Consider the following 5987-nt stretch of genomic DNA (forward strand, 5'->3'; position numbering starts at 1 on the left):
CGGGGCTGGGGCCGAGCCGCCGCCGCAGCCCCGCGGGGACCACCCGGGCTCCCCGCATCCAGCGCCCTCTCGGACTGCGACCCGCACGTCTGGAAACAACCGAGAGAAGGAATGCTTAAAATAAATATATATATTAACAATAACCATAAAATAGTAATAATGAGAAGAAAGGAACAGGCACCCAGCCAGCAGGCAGGCAGCAGAATTGGATCCGAACGAAAAGAAAGCAGTGAGAGCAGAGATAACGCTAATATCCAAATTGGATACTCCACAATTAAGCCCCGTGCTTTAATTGGTATTCTCAGAGTCCCTTGGAAGCTAAGCAACGTGAAATCAGCCTGAACAGAAAGGAACACGTGTCTTCATCCTCATCCTGCCCTGCCCATGGATGCCTGCACCCTTGCTGCTCATGGTGTTGTTCTCAGCCCCACTGCGATCCACTCTGTGGTCACAGATCTGTCCCTGTCCCCTCCTGTGCCATGGGTGGCTCGAGCAGAGTGTGCCCACCTCTGCTCCTCAGCACTGGAGAACAGCCCTGGGGTAAGTCTTGCCCCCTACCAGGAAAAGCCGGAGTGGAGTGCGTAACAAAGTAGACCCCTTCCAGGTGGAAGTGTCAAGTGCAGCCTTGGGTTGTGCAGGACGTGCAGCCACTCTAGGGTTTGAAACACCCACCCTGCCAATGTATGAGTGTTGGTAGAAGATTTGGAAGACCTCAGATGGTGCTTGGTGACCCTCTAAAAACAAGAGCACTGAGGAAAGCCCTCCCCATGCTTCCCTGCCAGCTACACTTGTCCTGTAGGAAATCAGACCCCAGGCCAAACATCACATGCTCTGCTTTAGTGCTGATGCAGACTGCATTGTCCAGCCTTTCCACGCCTCTCACTGAAAGCACCCTCCAAGGAATACACAGTTGCTTGGACCTTCCTAGCGTGCTCTCTATCCAGGAGCAGTGAGGAAGATGCTGCTCAAAAGATAGGCAAGGAGGGCTGGATCCCACATGCCAAAGAATTGTGTTCCAGTGAGCAGATGAGCACTCAGTGCTGGACCTTTATTGCAGGTATGTATTTACAGGGCAAAACATGCATATGGCCAAGGTTGCTGAGGGAGGAAAGCCTCGTAAAAGAACCACAGCAGCTGTGGACTCTCTCTTAACCCCGAGTCAGCCTGTAACCTCTTAACCTCCTGTCTCAGTTTGTACCTCAGAATTGATCCACATGGTCCAAATAGAGTGTGCTGGTCTGTAGGGAAGGTTATGGACAGCAATGTGACTGTAGCACTGCATGCATTAATGTCAACATGCCATCTGGAGCTTGAAATAATTTCTGTTTCCATGTGTAGTGTGTGTACAATGATATTTTTCATGTAGCTGCAGTGACCACAAGAAATACCAATCTGTGCTTGAGCTCTTTGACAAAACCAGACACCAGTATTTTCATTTTGACAGCCTGGATCTTCTCGAGGGTGCTGGTAAGGGCTGTTCTGTTAGAAAGATTTTCCTAACATTTTTAGGCATGCTTAAAAAAAATGACTGTGATATTCTTCATTCTAATTTCAGTAAAAATGGAAGACATATTAGCCAAAGCCTAAAGTAATCTGAAATTATCTCAGAACAGTTGGAGGAAAGAACTGTAGAGTGATACTTACATACAGAAGCTGCTAATAGCTGAAGAGATTAGTCATTTGACTTTGCCATTCCTTTCACTGATAATAGTGATACAGGAATAGCAGATATGATTTGGCCAAGGGATGTTTTTTCCTTTCTGTATGGCAAGAAGGGATAAACTATGACTGTGCAAGTCCTCCTGCATTCTTCTGGATGAAACAAGCGGACAAGGAGCTTGACAAAAAGAGAGGGAGTGGTTTTCATCCAGCATATTACTTAGAAACACAAAATGGAGGGTTGAGAAGTGTCTCTAGGAACAATTTCTGACAAGAGGCTGCAATAATTTTAAGCAAGTCAGCAATATTTAAGGTTATAATTCTCTGTGATCTTAAGATGAAGGAATTCATCAGCTATTTTTCTTTATAAAACTACACAACTCCACAGTTACATGAAAGCCTTGTTTACTTTTAAGGATGAGACTAGTTGCCTTTCTACTTGATAGATGTCTATGCACATCTTACATAAACATAATACATATGTATATTTATAATTTTTTCTTAAATAAATCATAAGGGCTAAATTCCCTACACTGATTAGGGGCATGAGTGTCCAATTCAACACTTTTTTCCAGACAAAATGGGTGCATTCCCCTTGACCAAAGAAAGCAGGCTCAATTACAAGTTTGAAATTAGGCACATAAAAATTCCAGTTGCTTCAGAATTATCTTCTCAAGATTTTGTACAGCAATCTAACTCCCAATTTGTATTTTTTTTTTATATTAAGATGTAATAGTTATTGTAAATAATGTGTGTAGAGGTTGGCTCTAAATAAAAAATGTGGCAAAATCTGCAGCAGCACAGTACTGTGGCAGGGTTTACTCTCACTAGCTGGGGTAGGCTTTTATTTTTTCTCCAATCAACTAAGATGAATGAACTGCATAAAATGAAACAAATAGCATCTCTGATATGAAACGGTTTCTCAAACATCTCTTCAATTCAAAAACACTTAAATGTTATTTGTAAGACAAATTGAGGGATTTATCTTAAACAGGTCATGTTTACTATAAATTAAGGGCTATATTATTTTTGTCCTGCCTGAGATAAAATAATGAAAATGGAAGTTCTTATATCAAAAGCAACCAGGGCTGGATGTGGCAGTGGTGATGATGTTGGGGAGGATGCAATCCAGCAGAGCCATTCTGTCACAACAGAGAAGCCTCTGCCAGCACTGACAGGGACCAAAGGCCCTGCAGTAGTTTTGACCCTTAGTAAATGTCCCACTGACTTCATAAAATCAGAACCTATTTCCAGGGCTCTAGATAAATGGGGTGTCTGCAGCTAAAGGAAAAGACTGCCACTTCATAGGTCCTCCATTCAAACACAGACACACTTGAATTAGTAGAAGAAAAGGCATGTCTGTGGAAAACAGTTTCTTATAATCAATGAAATGGATCAATTGTTCTGGATAATTCACACCATAAAAACGTTTTGATAGTAGCGTTCCTTTGCGTGTTTGCACATGGGCTGCAGAGCATGGTAACCAAGACTCCAGCTGCTTTTATACAGTGCTCTGTGCCCTGCTCTACTCAGCCAGCCTGATTATAAAGTGGTTGAATACATACATCTACACCCATGTCCTGGTGTTCAGATACCAGGCCTGTGTCAGTTTTGGAAGAACACCATAACATTGGCCACACAGGTCCACAAACAAGGATACCATGTCATGATGTGTAATGAACAGCATGGAAGAAATTTCATCAGCTAATTAAAGGGAAAGCAAACGGAGAAACAAGCATGCAAACCTGACAGTGGCACAACCACCTGGCTGAAGGACTCAGCTAAATTTTGGCATGAAACCTGTCTTCCTTTCTTTTGCACATGGTTCAGGATCAAGAGATGCTAGAGCCAGAAGCCACCAGGTGGTGAGATCTCATCAGTCTTTTGCAAGGACACCTGGGCACAAGGAGAATGATCACTTTGTTCGCTACTCGCAGGACACTCATCCTGCCAGCAGCCCAGCAGACGGGATTTGTGAACACTGTTGCGGTTGCTTTGAAGTGTTACACATGTTGTCTCAGCTGTCATACCGGGACATTTAGCTGAGCTCTCATCATTTTATATTGCAATAATTGCAGCATCCCCTACTGTCTCTGCCATGGTCAGCCTGCCCCCAGAAATCCTAACAACTAGCAGACTGGTTTTTTGTCATGCAGAATCAAAAACAATGTGAAGTAGACTAAAGGAGAAATAGCTTTCTCTGTGTCTTTATAGACTTGTCTTATTCTTTTGAGTATGGAATGTCAGGCTCACTGAAATTGGTTTTCCTGGATGGTCATTTATGTATGAAATACAGGCACATTAAACTAAGAAACTGTGGAGTTTGTTCTTTCAAATGGAAATGTGTTCTTTTTGAACTGCAGAAGTACAGACAGGATTTGAAACTGACACTGTCACTTTTCTAAGATGATATATAGCTCTTCTACCTATAGCACACCCGGAGTGAAGAACCTATCTGTCAAAAAGCACCACATCTATCTAATAATAAATAGTAATTATCATCAAATGCTGTACTGTATTTCATCAAAGCACGGCACAAACATTGGCCATAGACGCCATCCCTTTTACCCTGCCATTCAGAAGCAGAAAGGAAAGGCTGAAGCACTCACTGCCTTGCATCACTCTGAGGAAGATGTCTTTCTTCTCCACCTCTGGGGTGCAAAGATCATTCCAGTGGCTGGAGATTTTGTCCCATCTCACTGCACTTAACAAGATACAGTTTCCTGACACACTTGACTGAATGGGAAACTACAACCCTCCCGGCAGTCATCTCCATCCTGTTCCAACCCTAACAGGACAAACAGATTATCTGGGTTGTTTTTTTTTTCTAAAATCAACTTTCTGGTTGATGAAAATCTTATTGGTTCTCTCCAGATTCAAGAGATGACTCTCTTCACTGGAAGAGCTGCAAAATGGATTAGGCAGATTGCCTTCATGGTTTAAAGGAAACTGAAAAACCGCTTTCAGTAAAAGATAAAATGTGGCTTTTGCCAGCTTATCATGATGAAAAGCTAAAGAAGAGTTTCTTCAGGAAAGTACCTGCATTCACCTATTCTCCATATAGGGCATACAGCAGCCAGAAAAATCACCCTTATGTCTGAAAGCTGTCTTTAATGTTCTAGCAGACGATCCATCAGAGCATTCAAAACTAAATTAAAATCCCAAGGAGGAATAGGGGGATTTAATTCTAGGATTAAGCTTTGAAGTTGCTCCCAGGAAATAAATTATTATTGGATGAGAACCAACACACCAATTATCTAGTTTACTGCTCATGCTACTGAGAGCTGCTGCAAACACCCTCAGGGATCCGCTTTACCTAGATGGTCTCATCTTTAACACAATATCCATATAAAGGCAAAAGCTCAACTAGTCACATGCCAAGAAACTTCCCAGCCCCCACTATTAAAAGGGAAACAGTCTACTACAACTATACAGGGCAAAAAGTTTCAGTCACTTAAGTTCCCTGGCTTTCACCTTTTAACTTGCTTTGTTGTAGATAATAGAATAGTTAATAACATGCCACTTCTTTGCTCTGTGTGTTACAGCTGGGTCAAAGTTCTACAGTATTGGTGCTATCATAAATAAGCACATTTATTTTTCTTACACAGAAGGCCTACATGCTACTGAGGTGGCTGGTAAGCCCTACTCAATTTCAATGGCTTCTAGACAAAACAATGGGACATTTGTAGATTTTTCCTTGCTATTCCACAGATTTCTTAATGCTACCCAGAATACCTCAACTTCACTTATGGAGCTTCAAATCCTTAATGCTTGTTCAATGGGACTTTGCTAAAACATGAACCACCTCCTATGAAAAGAATAAGTTAAATACCTCTAAGACTGATAAAAGTGTCTGGAGCAAAAAAGAGTACAGAGAGACTTCACAGCTGATATTTCACTCAAACTAAATGCTACCAGTTAATCAGTGCTATTATAAACTCACTTGGAACATTAAGTTACTGCGGGTAAAAAAAAAAAAATCCTTCGCTCTTAAAAATACACATGTCGCCACTGAGGCCAAATCTAACAGCAGCAGTGTACACAAATATTTGGTTTTCTCCTAAACAATGTATTTTTTGTTTAAACACCTTATGACATAAAAATACTGTCACCAAAGCCTCACTACTATTTTCTTCCCAAACACATGATTCCTATCTTTTCTCCATGGATTCCTTCCAGTCCTTAGCACAGGGAAACAATGTACGTAAAGCAAAGACAAAATCCCACCCACATCCTATGCCCTCCGACACCTGCAAGTTCTGTCAGAACTTTTGACACCATTTATTACACACAAGTACATATGCAAGGGTATACCCAGCAAAGGGATT

This window comes from Parus major, chromosome 1A (assembly GCF_001522545.3).
Source record: "Parus major isolate Abel chromosome 1A, Parus_major1.1, whole genome shotgun sequence".
Taxonomy (NCBI): Eukaryota; Metazoa; Chordata; class Aves; order Passeriformes; family Paridae; genus Parus; species Parus major.